The following is an 18,570-nucleotide window of genomic DNA, read 5'->3' as shown; positions in this document are numbered from 1 at the left end:
AACTGTTGCTTCCTGACCTGCATATAGGTTTCTCAGTAGGCAGGTCAGGTGGTCTGGTGTTTCCATCTCTTGAAGAATTTTCCACAGTTTATTGTGATCCAGATAGTCAAAGGCTTCAGTATAGTCAATAAAGCATGTTCAAATGTCCAGAGCTGGAGACTAAATCTAAATGGAAGCCCTAAGAAAAGGCAGTATATAAATTAAAGTAGACAGAGGCCAACATGTATTTCTTTCCACACATGCGAAGCTTGAACCTCATGGTAAGATCTCCAGAAGATTCACTGGATGACTGGATAGATACTTTTAACCCAATTCCTATCGGGACTTCCCTCGTGGTCCAGTGGTTAAGACTCCATACTTCTACTGTAGGGACCATGGATTTGATCCCTTGTCAGGGATCTAAGAGCCTGCATGCTGTGCAGTGTGGTCAGAAAGAAAACAAAACAAAAAAATACTATTCCTATGGATTTTAATGTGGGAATTCTGGAGTCATGCCAAGCAGACAATAATGGCTGTGAAGAAACAGAATGAGAATCACGTGGAAGGAAAAAAAGGACAGGATACTGTCTGAGTAAAGAGAGGTTTTTCTACCATTCCTTATCATCTATCAGAAAACAGGGTAGTTTCATTTCTCTAAGTGCAATTAAGTTGTTTCTATATATTTGATAAACTTTATAGAACTGACAAGCATTCTAGAGAAAAATTTTTTATCCTTCTCTCTGACTACTATTAAAGTGTGTGTGTGTGTGTGTGTGTGTGTGTGTGTGTGTGTATGTACACTTACATGCATGGCCAAAACTAGGGTAAGAGGCACTTAAGGTACAAAATATAAGGAGGCATTCACAGTCAGGGCTGAGTTGAGGTCAAGCATTGGGCATTTTGGGGATTAGAAATGGGTTTAGAATCAGACAGTCAGCTTGCATGACCCCGAGAATGAGTGTCTCCTTACATTTTGTGCCTAGAGTGCCTCACATGCCTGCCCCTGGACCTGGCACTGTATGTGTGTGTGTGTGTGTCCTAACTCAAAATCTGGGTCTGTAATTAGCAGTAGGCTCTTTATAGTTAGGTGGGTCAGAGCTATTTTATTTTAGCATCTGAAGACCCTTGATGTTAGCTACTTAGAAAAAAAGTAAATTTACCTACACTTAATAGCAATATGATATGATTATCAGTATGTCTTGACAGTTGAACAAAGTTTCCTCAAGGCCACATGGAAAATTAACAAAAGAAATGGGATTAGAATCAGTCTGCTTTTTGCGTCTTTGCTTTCACCATACCACCCACCACCTCCACATCAGAAGACAGACTGTTGACAGCCCTGATGGATGTGTGAACAGGCGGGGAACCACGGGCCATCACGCTGTGTTTGCCAAAACTGACGTTTCAAGATGATTGCATTCACAAGAAGAAAGCTTTTTTGTCATTGTAAAATAATTAAAAATTAGTATAAAGAAAAAAATTAAGATCATATTTTCCCTAAAATAAAGCCACTAAGAGATGAGATTTAAATTCTGGTAATTTGACTCTAGAGCTTGTGCTCTTAACCTTCACGTTGCAGTGTGTAACTGCTGTTCAGTGGTTAAGTCATGTCTGACTCTTTTGCAACCCCATGGACTGTAGCCTGCCAGGCTCCTCTGTCCATGGGATTTCCCAGACAAGAATACTGCAGTGGGTTGCCGTTTCCTTCTCCATGTGTAGTAGATATTTGTTGTTGCTCATTCACTAAGTCGTGTCCAGCTCTTTGTGACCCCCATGGACTGCAGCACACCAGGCACCCCCTGTAATGGATATACATATGTGTAATAAATGGTGACCAGACGGGCCAAAAATGGAAACAGTGAGACTTTATTTTCTTGGGCTCCAAAATCATTGTGGATGTTGACTGCAGGCATGAAATTAAAAGACACTTGCTCCTTGGAAGAAAAGCTATGACAAACCTAGACCGTGTATTAAAAAGCAGAGACATAACTTTGCTGACAAAGGTCAGTATAGTCAAAACTACAGTTTTTCCAGTAGTCATGTAAAGGTGTGAGAGTCAGACTAGAAAGAAGACTGAGGGCCAAAGAACTGATGCTTTTAAACAGTGGTGTTGGAGAAGACTCTTGAGAGTCCTTTGGACTGCAAGGAGATCAAAGCAGTCAATTCTAAAGGAAATCAGCCTCGAATATTCCTTGGAAGGACTGATGCTGAATCTGAAGCTCAGCTTTGGCCACCTTGCGAGAAGAGCTGACTCATTGGAAAAGACCCTGATGATGGGAAAGACTGAAGGCAGAAGAAGTGGGGGACAGAATACGAGATGGTTGGATGGCATCATCAATTCAAGGGACATGAATTTGAGCAAACTCCAGGAGATAATGAAGGACAGGGAAGTCTGGCTTGCTCCAGTCCATGGATCACAAAGAGCCGGGCACAAATGAGTGACTGAACAATAACAAGTAAACATGTGTAATAGATACACACATACAAGGTGTAACAGATATACACAGTTAACTCCAATGTTAGAAAAATATGTGGTAAGATAGTGTGTGTAGGTTCTGGCCAGAAATAGAATGTGGACTGTAACTGGTCTGAAGCCAAAATTTATTTACATAATAAATAAATCCTGATGCTGTTGTGGTCCCTCCCCTGGCTAAGCATATAAAAGGCATTGAACCTGTAGTTCTGGCCTCCTCAGATCTGGTAAGTTTCTTACCCCAAAAGGCTTGAGTTGACCAACAACTACACACATGATTTCATGAAGGTTTAGGGAGAAACTGGGGAGCTATGGCCACTCACTTGCTTCCTAATCCTGTGTCTATCCCTGATCTGCTTGACTGCCTGCTTGGGAGTTCTCTGAAATGAAAGCAAATCTGAATTGAGTTGAAGTCATCATTCTTGCCAGTCTTTGCATGTAGGCTAGGAGATTGGGTCTCTCTTACCTTATCCTTTCCAATACAGGTCAACAACATTTAAAATAGTGGGCTTCCCTGGTGGTTCAGATGGTAAAGAATCTGCTTGCAATGCAGGAGACCCAGGTTTGTTCCTGGGGTAGGGAAGATTCCTGGCAGAGGCAATGACAACCAACTCCAGTATTTTTGCCTGGAGAATTCTATGGACAAATGACAGGCTATAGTCCATGAGGTTGCAAAGAGTTGGACACAACTGAGTGACTAACACACACACACAAGAGTGCAAAAGAGGGACTTAATATAGTTAAGGTGACTGGAGATGATCCCACTACACCTCTTGATGGGAGGGGACTTGAGGGGTAGAACTTCAGTCTGGAAAGAGGTGAACAGAAGATTTCAGTAGAATCTGTAGCAGGAGACTAATGGGTATAGAAAGAGCATGTTGTTTGGGGGCAGCAGGTGGATGTGATAAGAAATCCAGTTTGACCAAAGATATCTTCATATATGCAGGTATAGTGGAAGGAAAGAATGTACTACCTAAGCAGGTTAGGTCCAAATAACTGAGAGCCTTACTGGCAGGCTATGCAGTTTGAGTGATTTTGATTTTGTAGTTCTGGGAAACCATTGAAAGTTAAACTATTTGGTAGTTTATAAATGAATCTTAAAATCCCTTTGTAAATTCTTAGCATACAACTTCCCAATCAGCACATTTACACATCCCTAGATCCATACTTTTTGCTCAATGCCCATACATGTCATGTCATTTTGTACTTCTTCCCTTTCCTTTGTTTACTCTATTTTGAATTGTTCTGTAGCCTGCAACTCCTTTACCAAATCTTATTTATCCTAAAAGTCCCGGTCTAGGTACTACTTTCACGATATCCTTACTCCAAATCAGAAATTGCTCTTTTCTTCTCCTTATAGCTGATTTCTGTCTGCCGTGTCTAGTTGGTCTATGTGGGGACATTATAGGGAAACTGACCCAGCAGCAATTCTCAAGTCTCTTCTTTCTCCCCTACCACTTCCCACAGAGGGACTGGAAAAACTAAGTGCTCGTATCTGAGTCTTCTGTACAGCTAAGTGAGCATATTTCTGATACACAATCAAGTTGCATAACAAGTAACCTTATGCTTCCTTATAAAAGACTGAGGCACCAGAGGGGAGCTCTCTGTGTCTTCCTCATGCTTTGAACATTGATGTGATACTCAGAGATGGGGCAGTTACCTTATAATCATGAGGTGGGAAGCACAAGGCCAGAACATATGCCATGGAAGGCAAAGTGAAGGGATGGGACATTGTTAAACCTTTGTGTCTGACCAAGACTGCTTATCCATAAACTTCTTACATGTGAGAAACTAAAATGATTTATTGTGTGAGCCTCTGTTAAGCTGAATGTTTTGTTTTTTGCTGCTGAGGCATTCTTAATGGAATTCCTTCTTGTTTGCAGTATTCCCCTATACATACATCCAGGTAAGCATCTGCTACATTCATTAAACCCCAAGGATCCATGCTGAAGTTATTTTCAGATTCTGTTCCAATAAAAATATCATCTAAAATTAATGAACAATTTCTGTGGTTGAATGGGATGATTCAAAGCACATGCTGTCCCTAGAATTTATTTTGTAACAGTTTTTAAATTTCAAAGAGAGAACTGCCCAGTATATTTTCTAATTTTGAGTAGTAATACTAAAAAATTTAGTCATTAGGGATATAATATCATTACTTCCATGGAGGTCTTTTCCCTTCATTTCCAAGTATGCACAAAAATTAGTGGTAAAATACATAAACATCTTTTAGAATAATCATCTAACTTTTCAACAATTACTTGAGTATACATTTTAAGGGATTGTTTTCTTGAATGTTGACTTAATGCAACAATGCTGTTCTTATGTAGAATTAATATGAACTCTATACTCTATACAAAATGCATGTTGCCTGGAAATGGTTGCTGAGAAAACATTTCTCTGATCCATGTATTTGGGATTTAAGTACTTTCTCAAGTCTAATGAGAATGTCTTGTGGTTACAAAGTACTTATCATTTAAATGACAATGGAAATCTCAGTGCCAGGCATATTTCTTTTCCCTTAACGAATAGCATAATTATGTGTCTGTCTTTCACAGAAAGACAAAAGCTCTTTGAGCCAATTAGATTTAAGACCTTATGGGTAAGAAAATCAAACTTAATTGAAATGCACTCTGGCAATTCTATGACTGCATATCTTGTCAGTTTTAACTAGTATTATTCTTCTAAAGGGTAATGATGTTAGTGAATGTGCAATGAGGCATCTTTAAAAAAGTCAATGTGCCCAGTATTATTAAGATATGTCAGAGACAGTAGGATGGGGAGATGAAGATTCACTATATTTAAACCTCACATCAATAAAAGCACAAGATGAAAAGCGTATCTTCAGCATAGATGGGAGATATTTGCATTTGATGGACACAACTACCATTTTGGAACCAATGCAAAACTGATAATGAGAGGCTCTACTCTGAAATAATAATTTCATGGGACATTAGTATGAACTAGCAAGTGCCTACAAAATATGATATCTTCAATTTAATTTTGGTTGGTTTTTATGTCAGAAGTTCAGTGACTCTGCCCCCAAATGTGAAATTCTTCAGGCAGCTTTAAAGGAAAAATGAAAACAGAAATTATATATATATATAGTTTGACTGACTGAATAACTGAAAGTATGCATTTTCTAATATACTTCTATGGTTTTTTTTTTTTTGGTGGGGGTGGAATCTACCTAGAAAACATTCAAAAGCATATGCTATACTGTTATAAAGTATTCCCATTTGAACAACATTGTTAGGCAGAGGTTCAGTTCAACTGAGTCGTTCAGTCATGCCCAACTCTTTGCGACTCCATATACTGCAGCATGCCAGGCTTCCCTGTCCATCACCAATTCCCAGAGCTTGCTCAAACTCATGTCCATCGAGTCGGTGATACCATCCAACCATCTCATCTTCTGCCATCCCCTTCTCTTCCTGCCCCCAATCTTTCCCAGCATCAGGGTCTTTTCTAATGAGTCAGTTCTTCGTATCAGGTGGCCAAAGTACCAGAGTTTCAGCTTCCGCATCAGTCCTTCCAATGAATATTAAGGACTGATTTCCTTTAGGATGGCCTGGTTTGATCTCCTTGCAGTTCAAGGGACTCTCAAGAGTCTTCTCCAACATCACAGTTGAAAAGCATCAAGTCTTCTTCAGCACTCAGCTTTCTTTATAGTCCAGCTTTCACATCCATACATGACTACTGGAAAAACCATAGCCTTGACTAGACAGACCTTGGTTGGCAAAGTAATGTCTCTGCTTTTTAATATGCTGTCTAGGTTTGTCATAGCTTTTCTTCCAAGGAGCAAGCGTCTTTTAATTTCATGATTGCAGTCACCATCTGCAGTGATTTTGGAACCCAAGAAAATGAAGTCTGTCACTGTTTCCATTGTTTCCCATTTATTTGCCATGAAGTGATGGGACCAGATGCCATGATCTTAGTTTTCTGAATGTTGAGCTTTAAGCCAACTTTTTTACTCTCCTCTTTCACTTTCATCAAGAGGCTCTTTAGTTCCTCTTAGCTTTCTGCAAATTATTGCAAAATTCAGGTAGAGGTTGGCCTCCATGCAAAACATGACAGAAATATTAGCTTGTCAGCCTAGGTAATTCTTGTCTTCAAGCCATTTTCATTGTATATTTCCAGATAATTGAAGCAAGTGTAGATTGTGCTCAATATTTTTGATTATTAATAACAATATTAGCATTCATGGAACGCTTTGCAGGCATTGCTTCCCTGATGGCTCAGATGGTAAAGAATCCACCTGCAATGAGGGAGATCTGGGTTCAATCCCTGGGTTGGGAAGATTCCCTTGAGAAGGGAATGGCTACCCACTGCAGAATTCTTGCCTGGAGAATTCCATGGACAGAGGAGCCTGGTGGGCTACAGTCCATGGGGTTCAAAGAACTGGACATGACAGCAACTTTCACTTTCACTTTTGCAGGCACTAGTTCACTGAAGTTTCTCAACACTCCTATTGAACAGGTTTCATTACCATGTCCCCCTGCCAATGAGGAAACTACAGATGAAGTAGAGGTGAATGACTTGCCCAAGGTCAGATAGCGGTAAGTAGTGGACATAGGGCCCGACTCTGCTCCTAGAACATTATCCATTACATTGCCCTACAGAGATTTTAGCTGATTTTTTAAAAAACCTGTATTTGCCTCATTGCAAAGCAGCAAATATAGCAAAATTTCAATGGGTTCATCTAGCATTGACTAATATTTACATCAAGATTTTCCTATTTTAGGCATTATTTCATTTTAGCTTTTCAGCTCAATTTATTTTAATCAAGATCCTCTAATAAGATACATTGTCTAGTGAGGGATCATCAAAGTGATTTCTCTACTGTGTTTTAAGGATAGTTTAAAACTCTTCTTCTCTTAATTGGTTAACCTTTTTTGGTCACTTTTTCTTTTATTCTTTTCCCCAATTACGGAAGCCACAGAATCCCAGAGGTGATATATTAGAAAAGTTGGCTCACAGTATTGTAAAATGATGTTCCAAATGTCAGTATAATTGTATAAGAGACCCTGGCAGCAGAGAGGGTAAATGAGATGCTTCAGTGATGCATGAAGCATTACTATGGGTACGCATGTTACCCCTCAAAAGGCAAGCTCTAGATATATACCAATGCAAATCATTCCGGAACAGGAGAGCTTTCATGGAACATTAACATTGATTTAGTATCCCAGGCAGACTACTTGTGAAAATGAGTGACTCTCTAAAGTGCTTCAGAGGAGAGGAGAAAGAAAAATCTGCAAGCCCACTCCATTTAATCCTCCAAGGAACAGGTTTATTTTCTGCTACATGATCACCTCTAATAATATCGCAGCACTTTTAGAAAGGATGGATATGATTTCTGTAACCCACATCTCCCATCTGAGAAACCGCACTAACAATTAACTATTAATGACAAGAAGAAAATAGGCTTTCTCTTGGCAGTCTATCACAATGAGTTGGCAGCTTGAGAAGCAGTTTGGTATGTGTATATGTCCAAAGGATATTATGTTAGGGGTAAGAAAAGCATACTTTTCAGAAAGTGCCCTCCTCATGGATGAAACTAGAGCTAAATGATTTCTCCATTATTATTGCAGATGCATTTTCAGATCATGGACAGATTAAAAAATTCACTGAATAGAGTCAGCAATGAGAAAGTTACACCACCTACTTTCTGGATCTATAAAATCAGCCCTTCAGATCAGATCAGTCCCTCAGTCGTGTCCGATTCTTTGCGACCTCATGAATCGCAGCACGCCAGGCCTCCCTGTCCATCACCAACTCCTGGAGTTCACTCAGACTCACGTCCATCGAGTCAGTCATGCCATCCAGCCATCTCATCCTCTGTCGTCCCCTTCTCCTCTTGCCCCCAATCCCTCCCAGCATCAGAGTCTTTTCCAATGAGTCAACTCTTTGCATGAGGTGGCCAAAGTACTAGAGTTTCAGCTTTAGCATCAGTCCTTCCAAAGAAAATCCCAGGGCTGGTCTCCTTTAGGATGGACTGGTTAGATCTCCTTGCAGTCCAAGGGACTCTCAAGAGTCTTCTTCAACACAACAGTTCAAAAGCATCAATTCTTCGGCGCTCAGCCTTCTTCACAGTCCAACTCTCACATCCATACATGACCACAGGAAAAACCATAGCCTTGACTAGACAGACCTTTGTTGGCAAAGTAATGTCTCTGCTTTTGAATATGCTATCTAGGTTGGTCATAACTTTCCTTCCAAGGAGTAAGGGTCTTTTAATTTCTTGGCTGCAGTCTTAGTTTTTTTAAAAATATTTTATTGAATATTGTTGATTTACAATATTTTGTTAATTTCTGCTGTATAGCAAAGCAAAACATCCAGAAAAACATCTATTTCTGCTTTATTGACTATGCCAAAGCCTTTGACTGTGTGGATCACAATAAACTGGAAAATTCTGAAAGAGATGGGAATACCACCTGACCTGTCCCTTGAGAAACCTATATGTAGGTCAGGAAGCAATAGTTAGAACTGAACATGGAACAACAGACTGGTTCCAAATAGGAAAAAGAGTATGTCAAGGCTGTGTATTGTCACCCGGCTTATTTAACTTCTATGCAGAGTACATCATGAGAAATGCTGGGCTGCAAGAAGCAGAAGCTGGAATCAAGATTGCTGGGAGAAATATCGATAACCTCAGATATGCAGATGACACCACACTTATGGCAGAAAGTGAAGAGGAACTAAAAAGCCTCTTGATGAAAGTGAAAGAGCAGAGTGAAAAAGTTGGCTTAAAGCTCAATATTCAGAAAATGAAGATCATGGCATCTAGTCCCATCACTTCATGCGAAATAGATGGGGAAACAGTGGAAACAGTGTCAGACTTTATTTTTCTGGGCTTCAAAATCACTGCAGATGGTGATTGCAGCCATGAAATTAAAAGACGTTTCCTCCTTGGAAGGAAAGTTATGACCAACCTAAATAGCATATTCAAAAGCAGAGATACTACTTTGCCAACAAAGGTCCATCTATCAAGGTTATGGTTTTTCCAGTGGTCCTGTATGGATGTGAGAGTTGGACTGTGAAGAAGGCTGAGCGCCGAAGAATTGATGCTTTTGAACTGTGGTGTTGGAGAAGACTCTTGAGAGTCCCTTGGACTGCAAGGAGATCCAACCAGTCCATCCTAAAGGAGATCAGTCCTGGGTGTTCTTTGGAAGAAGTGATGCTGAAGCTGAAACTCCAGTACTTTGGCCACCTCATGCAAAGAGTTGACTCATTGGAAAAGACTCTGATGCTGGGAGGGATTGGAGGCAGGAGGAGAAGGGGACGACGGAGGATGAGATGGCTGGATGTCATCACCTACTCGATGGACATGAGTTTGAGTGAACTCCGGTAGTTGGTGATGGACAAGGAGTCCTGTCATGCTGCAGTTCATGGGGTTGCAAAGAGTTGGACACGACTGAGTGACTGAACTGAACTGAGCAAAGCAATCCAGTTATACATATATAAATCAACCCTTAGTTTAATTGCTTCATTATTTAGATGTTTTTCTTTCTAAAAATCATTATTTGGGTACAAATTAATTTTAAATTTTAGAATCTGGGAGAAAGAATTTCAGCCTATTCTTTGATATAATTTGGAGCACTTAAATTTTTACTCAATTTATTTAAACTAAAACACATACACACTCAATTCACCCATTTATTCCACCCCATCGTCTCCTCTCTGGCAACCATCAGTCTGTTCTTTGTATCTATAACCTTAGTGTTTTATTATTTTCTTTTTTTTTTAAGTTTCTTATATGAGAGATTATAGAGTATTTTCTTTCTTTGACTTATTTCACTTAGCATGAAGCCCTTGAGATCCATCCATGTTGTTGCAAATGACAGATTTCATTCTTGTTTATGGTGAATAATATATACATATACCACAATGTCTTTACTCATATAACTACTAATACCCACATAAGTTGTTTCCATGGTTCAGGTATCACAAATACTGATTCAGTAAACATGGGATGCATATATCTTTGCAAATTAGTGTTTTCGTTTTTTTCAGATTCAGAAGTGGAATTGGTGGATCATATGATAGCTCTATTTTTAATTTTTTGTGGAACCTCAGAAAGGATGAAACTTCCTGAGGCAGAAGGAAAAACCACCATAAAAACATAGGAGGAATAGTTTTCAGAGCTCACACAGGATGGGAATAGTTCCTGTTTCCACCAGCTAGAGCAGCAAAACCTTAAAATACACTGAGAACTGGACAGAGTATTTAGAATGGTATTACCTCAGCGGTGGGGCAAGATTAGTCTTGGATCAAGGTCCACAAACTTTCCCTATTAAAGTTCACATAGTAAATATTTTAGACTTTATAGACAGAGGCAAAACCAAATATATTTTGTACATCCTTATATAACAAGAGACAAAACTCCTCACTGCACTCCCTATTTGACCAAGATGGGCCATCCCATGTGGTAGGCATGGTTTATGTCTAATTGCCATTTGCCGGAGACATTCTTAGGATGAAAACACTAGCCTGAGAGGAAAGGTCTGTTTAGTGTGCAGTGTTATGGACTGAATATTTTGGTCCCTTCCTCCCCAAATGCATAGCCCTCATGGGATGATTTTAGGAGGTGCTCTCCAATATCCTTGACTGGAAAATTCCATGGACAGAAGAGCTTGGCTAGTTACAGTTCACAGAGTTGCAAAGAGTCAGACTTGACTTAGTGACTCAACAACAGTCAGGTAGAGGACAGCATGAACATTCTGAGGACAGAAACTGAAGGTATAAAAAAGAGGCAAATCTCACTTCTAGAGAAAAAAATTACAGTGTCTGGTATGAAATATATGTATTCCTTGAATATTTTTCTGACTCCCCCTAGGGACTCTAATAAATAAATATCAAACCAATAATTAAATATCAAACCACCTGAAGATGTCCCACACCTAATTGAGGCTCTATTCATTTTTTTTTCCAATTTTTTTTCTCTGTGTGTTGCATTTTGGATAGTTTCTATTGCTATGGCCTTAAGTCTGCTAATCTATTCTTCTGCCTGGTCTAATTTGCTTTTAATCCCATTCTCTGTATATTTTATACAGATTTAGCATCATGAAAATTAAGACTTCAAGAGGAACATAGAAATTCTGGTAATTTGTATGAGCTAAGCAGTTCAGGTTGCTAATTCTGACCAAAATTATTGGTACTGAAGCTGCGGAAATGTTGTCGCTTATTAATCCACTAACATTCATTCAACAAACATTTGAGCTCTGTTTTTGCAAAAGCACATTAAGGATACATAAAAATGAACACTAGCCCTGTCCTCAGAGATCTAGTAATCTAATTTCTTTCCAAGTGTTATGGTTAAAACAATTTTAAAATTGTTTGACAGACACACATGTCGGTTTTAGCTGTTTCTTCTTCATTTCCTTATCACATATTGCACTGAACATGGAATTATTGCTAATTTAGAAGAAGTGCTCTTTTCCTGAGTTATCTATATCTTCTTAATGTGTGAAATCATTCTCTAGGCGCATGAGGTGGGTGGTATTGCTTGTGGTAAAAATAGTTTTCTGCTCAGTCACTTCTTTAATTTATCATTCTTTATCTCTAGCACAAATGTTTCCTGAAGCTTCTTATCTAAAATTTTATTACAAGTAAAAATGTAATAGTCATGTGGGAGAGAACAAATATTTACGAACAAGTATGACATGAATGAGCATACCCTAAAAAAATGACCTTTATAGAGGTGATATACAAATGTGAAAATGAATTAGCATTCCTCAAGAAAAATGACCTTTAAACAGACTTCTACAGTGCAGTACTAGTCATCACCATAAAAATGATAGTCAAGAATAGATAATAAAGCAGGAAAGAGTCCAGCCTCAAAGTACGGAAAAGTACAGTACAAGGACGAGTGAGGGGCCCAGTGGAGTCAACTGAATCAACAAGATGAGCCAACAGAGTCAAGGAAGAGGTTACTAGGAATTTCATTTATATCCATTTTACTTGTTTTTTTTCTTAGAATTTTGTTTTTTGGGTAAGTTGTATAATATATATACAACACTACTACACTAGTATACACTTATTATGTAAATGTGCATGTGTGAAAGTTGCTTCAGTTGTGTCTGACTTTGTGACCCCATGGACTACAGCCTGCCAGGCTCCTCTGTCCATGGGATTCTCCACACAAGAATACTGGAGTGGACTGCCATGCCTTCCTCCAGGTGGTCTTCCCGATCCAGACTGAACCCAAATCTCCTGCATTGCAGGTGGATTCTTTACTGCTGAGCCACCAGGAAAGCTCTATTATATAAATAAACATACCTCAGGGAATATATTAATTCTTAAACTTATGGATGTGTGACAAAAAATATTTGGAAACTCAGGCCTAGACAAGTTATGTTTAAACAGTATTAGAACCATTACCCTTTTTTTCATACAAATGCATATTTAAACCCCCCAAATAAAAAGGTAAGGATAATATAAATATTTTTAAACATATTAAAATAAAAACTGTTTATTTTCCAATTTAAAAATTCTAACATTTGATTTTGACAAAATCAATCAAGAAACCGATGGAACTATTTGACTTGAAGTGAAGGATTATGGATAGTTGTAGCATTTTATCAGTCTCAGCTTCTGGATTTATTTCTATGGATTTTGCAGTACTCGTAGACAAGTAGCTATGAATGATCACAGACTAACAGCTTATCTCATCCAGCACAGGTCTTTGGTAGATCCTCAATACTACTGGCACTGCTAAGTGGGTGGATGAACCATGGATGAATGAATGTCGGGATGTCTTTAATTCAACAGATTTAGCAGTAGAAACTTTAACATCTACACAAAAAGAGCCCAGCAGGCCGCACATGTTAATGCGATTGTGGGCTGCAAAGTGTCAAATTTAGCATATGTACTGGTCTTTAAAAATAGTTTAAAATGTATTTTAAAAGCTTAAAGTATATGAAAAAAGCAAAAATGAAAGATGTGTTGACCCTCTGCCCTAGTTTTCCAAGGAAAGCAATAAAAAGCCCACTAGTCTGAAGATTCCTTCCTTTCTTTTTCTTTCTTTCCTCTTTTCTTTCTTTTCCTTCCTTCCTTTCTTCCTTCCCACCTCCCTTCCTTCCTTCCCTCCTCCCTTTCTTCCCTCCTTTCATCTTTCTTTCTTTGCTATAAAGAACATTACAGACCTATTTAGCAATGAATAAGATGATATATTAGGTATTAGTATTAATGTTATTTTCCCTGCTTTTAAGAATTAGGCTATGATTAAGAAAGATAATGTTCTTATTCTTAGAGACCATATACTGAACTATTTAGGGTTAAAGAGCTCAACATGACTGCAACATATTCTAAAATGGCTCCAAAAAGTTTAATATATTTTTAACTTGGTATCTACAACTGAAACTAGCATGAATTGTTTGCTCAAAGAAATAACCATCAGACATCATTCTTCTATTATTTTGGTACACAGTGATGCCTGCTAGACTGAGGAAAGACTGAGGAGGATTTCAAAGGAAATGCCAGTTCAAATGCCAGATTGATTTAAAGGCGGCCAGGCTGTTCATAGAATACCATGTTCTCTAACAAAGGAGATAGATTCAAAGAATATATTTGAATCACACACATATCTTTGTTTATCTACCTAGAAAGAGAAAGGAGAGGGTAAGGCAGAGAGAGAGGGAGGAAAGAGAAGCGAGAGAGAGCATGATAAAGTCAATGTAAATATTAACAACGGGGGAAACTAAGTGAAGAGAGAAACTATACGAGAGCACTGTTATACTTTTCAAGAAATCTGAAATGATTCATAAATGAATAGTTACAGAAGACTGAAACTGATCATCTAGAAGGGACTGGTACATAATGGGGTTGCTATGATTTAAGATTTTGAAGTTTCTCTACTTATGTCTTACAGTGATTGGAGTTATAGTTGCTTCATAGCCCTCATGCTGCCTGTTTCATCTTGCCTTTGGAAGACTTTACCAAGAATCTATGTCGTCACCCCAAAAGTGTGGGTGTGCTGGCATGCTAAGTTGCTTTGGCTGTGTTTGACCCTTTGTGACCCTATGGGTTGTAGCTCACTAGGCTCCTCCGTCCATGGGATTCTCCAGGCAAGAATACTGGAGTGGGTTACCATGCCCTCCTCCAGGGGATCTTCCTGACTCAGAGATCGAATCTGAGTCTCTTTCGTTTCCTGCATTGGCTGGCGGGTTCTCTACCACTATTGCCACCTGGGAAGCCCCACCCCAAAAGTAACGTATTAAATGAATTTAATATATGTGTATTAAACACATTTTCATTAAAATATAATAATAATAATATAATACCTCATTGATCTGATTGGTAAAACAAAGACCAATTTTAGATTAGTTGCCTATCCTCCACTTTTGAACATGAGATGTGATAGGGCTTTATCCAAGCTTGTAATTTGATTTAATTATACAAACACGTATTGAACAAGATCTCCTTTATGTAGTGAATACACAAATGAAGAGGCATGAACCCTGACTTCAAGGAGAGCACAGTATTCCACAGAAAAGGAAGAATGAAATAGGATAAAGAATATGCAGGAAAAAAACTTGGCATTGGCCAATACTTTCTGAAAAGTATTTTCAATAATTTTAGCGAAGTATTTATGGTCAAGGTCACAAGTAGTGTCACCATCCAAGCAGATACACCAATGAGCTGCGATAAGAGGGCTTCCTGGAAAACTTGAATTGTTCAAAAATGTCACTTCAATTTATTTCACATTGCTCGAGGTTTCTACTACATAATGCCAATGTTTTATAGGATGTAGACCTTTAAGTAATCATTCCCTGGTAAGAACATTCAAATCTTTTCCTCTTTATGATCTTAGAAGAGAATTTTAAGCCCAAGGCAGTTTAATAGGGGAGGTGCAGGTCACTTAAGGGAATAGGATGGAAGAACTGGGTGGAGTCCTGGAGTAAACAGAGTTCAGAGACCCAGAGAGGAAAGGATGGTTGAGAGTTCCTGCGGCCTCTTCATAGTCTGCTTTCTGTCAGATTGTACAGTGGCATTAGAATTAAACAGTCCAAGAACATAAATGTGCACACTTTCTACATCATAGCTCCTCTGGGCTCTTTTACAGCTAGGCCTCATTCTTGGGCTCTGTCCTTAGCCTGCCACATCCAGTTTTAGCGAGAATCCTGTTGTGTCGGTTTAGAGAGAATTCCCACCCTTGATACATCATCACCCTCAGCATCTGATCCATTTTTTCACCCCCACAACGTCTTCAGCAAGAATCCTGTTAAATAGGTTTAGCAAGAGTCCCTCTATCTTTGATGTCTCCTAGTAGTAACATTCTATCCACTGACTCCTCTCTGTGCTTGGTGGCCATAAATCCTCAGTTGTCTTGGCTGTATGTGGAGTTGAGCCTGGTTTCTCTCCCCTATGGCAATAGTCTTGCCATGTATCACAGTAGTCCCAAATAGAGTGTTCCTTAACTGCTCTACCAAGTGTCAGAAGAATTTTTTCTTTAACAGTCCAAAAAAAAAAAAAAAGTCAGTTCAAAAAGATTAAGCAAGATACCAGGCATTATCCATACTAGACTATTTCCATCAAAGGAGGAGATTTTTATCTTTTAAGAGACATTTCAATACTTGTCAACATTGCTCATATACATGAAAAATATGTTGAAAGAGATCACTGCTTCTTTCAATGCTTTAATCCTGACTCAAGAATAAATTTGGTATACTTAAGAATGATCATGAAGACTAGTGAGGCTGGAGCTTACTTGATGAGGGGAGAATAGTAAGGGAAAATCTGTAGATTTATTGAGTAAAGTATTTATTGACATATCTGATTTCTGTGGTTAATGTATCAAAAATTAATAGAAAAATCAATATTTACATTCCAGAAAGCTCTCACTTATTTAATAAGCATTCATTGAGCATCACTGTATACAAGGCATGGTGCTGAGCACTGCAGAAAATACATTGGTAAGGCTGCTTTTGACAAGGTGACAGTATAACCCTGGAGCCCAGGAAGTGGCATAAAACTTGAACAGACTTGAATTATCCATTGGTATCCATTCAAGTGAGTGGTAAAGACAGCAAATGTTTCCCTAGAAAATGCATGGAGTTTGCAAAACAAACAAACAAGAGTTATGCTTTTTTACATCACAGAAATAAACAATTCCTGCTGCCAGGAGAAAGACAAGTGGAGATTAGTGCCAGAACCTAGGTTTAATTTTCTCTCAGTTAAAAAAAAATGAATTTTAATGCTCATGAAAAACATGTGTCATGCACTGTAAAGGCTGAGCCAATTCATAATTTCATGTCTCTGGTATCAGACACATGGTGGGGATGTAACTGAGGATGAAGCAAGAGATGCCAGGATTCTGCATGCAATTAGAAGCCAAGTGTGGTGCCTCTTTTCTTCCAGTTCACGATTATATAACTAGCTCCTCCCTCCTTTCAGAGCCCATCTGAATGACACAGAGGAAGGAAATTTAATGACTTCCTCCATCAATACCGAGGCAGGATTGCCAATAAATAGTCTCTGAAAAAAAAAGCATTTTAAAAATGGTCTTTTGGCCTTTAGAAAACTGCCACCATGAAAAAGGCACCGATTTCATGTGACTGTAACTGACTGAAATGTTCTCTCATCTCTTAATTCATTGGCTGATTAGAGCATAATACCAATAAAATTAAGGTCATGGGGCTTGATCCTTCTTTAGACCAATTTTGTGGGTGTGTGTTTTTTTTTTATCCTTGGGTTTAAAGGATTTCCCCTAAAGCCCAATTCAAAAAAATAATAAAGTAAAAACGTTTTGAGCTCACTTCCTTTTTACCCTAATTTTCCCTCCCCCTGCCTATACCACTGGCAAAACCACACACACACACACATACGGAGTTGGTGTTGTTTTGTTTTTGAAATAACATGGCTGATGCTATAGAATTACCCAGCGTTTAAGACTATTTGTTAAGCTAGAAAAAGAATGGGACAGCAGAGGTGATGCTGTAATTGCATATGACAAAAGAAAAGGATGGTGAGGTACTGAAACACATTCTAAAACCGACCCACCGACAGGGCAGATCAGGGATGCAAACCACTGTCTGGAAACCTGGACCTTGCTGTCACTTGTCAAGCTAAAGCCTGCAGCCTCATAAGGTTTCCCAGGTGGCGCTGCTGCTGCTAAGTCGCTTCAGTCACGTCCAACTCTGTGCGGCCCTATGGACGGCAGACCACCAGGCACCCCTGTTCACAGGATTCTCTAGGCAAGAATACTGGAGTAGCCAGGTGGCACCAGTGGTAAAGAATCCGCCTTAGATGCAGGAGATGAGGGCTCGATCCCGGGTCAGGAAGATCCCCTGGAGGAGGAAATGGCAACTCAATCCCGTATTCTTATCTGGATAATTCCACGAGCCTGTCGGGCTCAAAGAGGTCCATGGGGGGACCTCATGTCCCAAAGAGTTGGGACATGGCTTAGCAACTGAGCAGAGCGCAGCTCACGGACCACAGTATCTCAAAGAAAATAGAAAAAGGGATTTGCAGGAAAACTGTCCTGACCTAGTTCTGACCCAGTGGCAGAGTAATCAGCTCCTCCCTTCATACTCACACAGCATCCCGTATTTATTTTCTGTTAGTAGTTTTGTTTTTTTTTTCCACAACTTACACTTACCATACTTCCCTCCGAGCTCTGTTTGGCTTGAAGCTTCATCTCCCTCCCTCTAGTTCCCACTGGCAACGGTGAAGGCCAGGATCTCCAGGAGAGGATCAGAGAGGCCTGACCCTACCTAAGGGAGGTGGCGGCTGCCTGTTCGGGGCCAGGGCCTTGCCCAGCACAGATAACACCACTCAGAGGTCTCAGAGGCCAGCAGGCCAGGCCAGCAGCCCCTGAGAGAGGGCCAGTGAAGGCAGGGCTAGCCAGAAAAGGGCTGGCCCTGCTGTCCTGTCAGGAGTTGGATGTAGTATTCAGCCTGTGGGCCCCAGTTCCACTGTCTAGGTGGCCATGTGGATGAGGGGCAGGGCTCTGTGGAGAGACAAGCAGTGGAGGCAACACAGCAGTGCACTCCTCTACAGGCGAGAAGCTAACGCCACCTCCCTCCACAAGTGTCCTCGGTAACCCTTAGCATCCCTGGAGCTCCCAATACCAGACAGAACTGCCCTTTGCAAGCAACCCCTCGGTTCCATGTCCTTCCCCT

General features: G+C 39.6%; 1 protein-coding gene across 3 annotated transcripts in view; it reads right to left on the bottom strand.

Annotated features, from left to right (window-relative positions):
• The window catches only part of PTPRR (protein tyrosine phosphatase receptor type R), a 273,598-nt gene that overhangs the window by 159,067 nt on the left and 95,961 nt on the right, over positions 1 to 18,570 (bottom strand). The gene's annotated exons all lie outside the window — the stretch shown is intronic.

The sequence above is a fragment of the Bos javanicus genome, chromosome 5 (assembly GCF_032452875.1).
Source record: "Bos javanicus breed banteng chromosome 5, ARS-OSU_banteng_1.0, whole genome shotgun sequence".
Lineage (NCBI taxonomy): Eukaryota > Metazoa > Chordata > Mammalia > Artiodactyla > Bovidae > Bos > Bos javanicus.
Note: the sequence above shows the minus strand (reverse complement) of the source record. Positions and strands in the feature narration are given on the sequence as shown.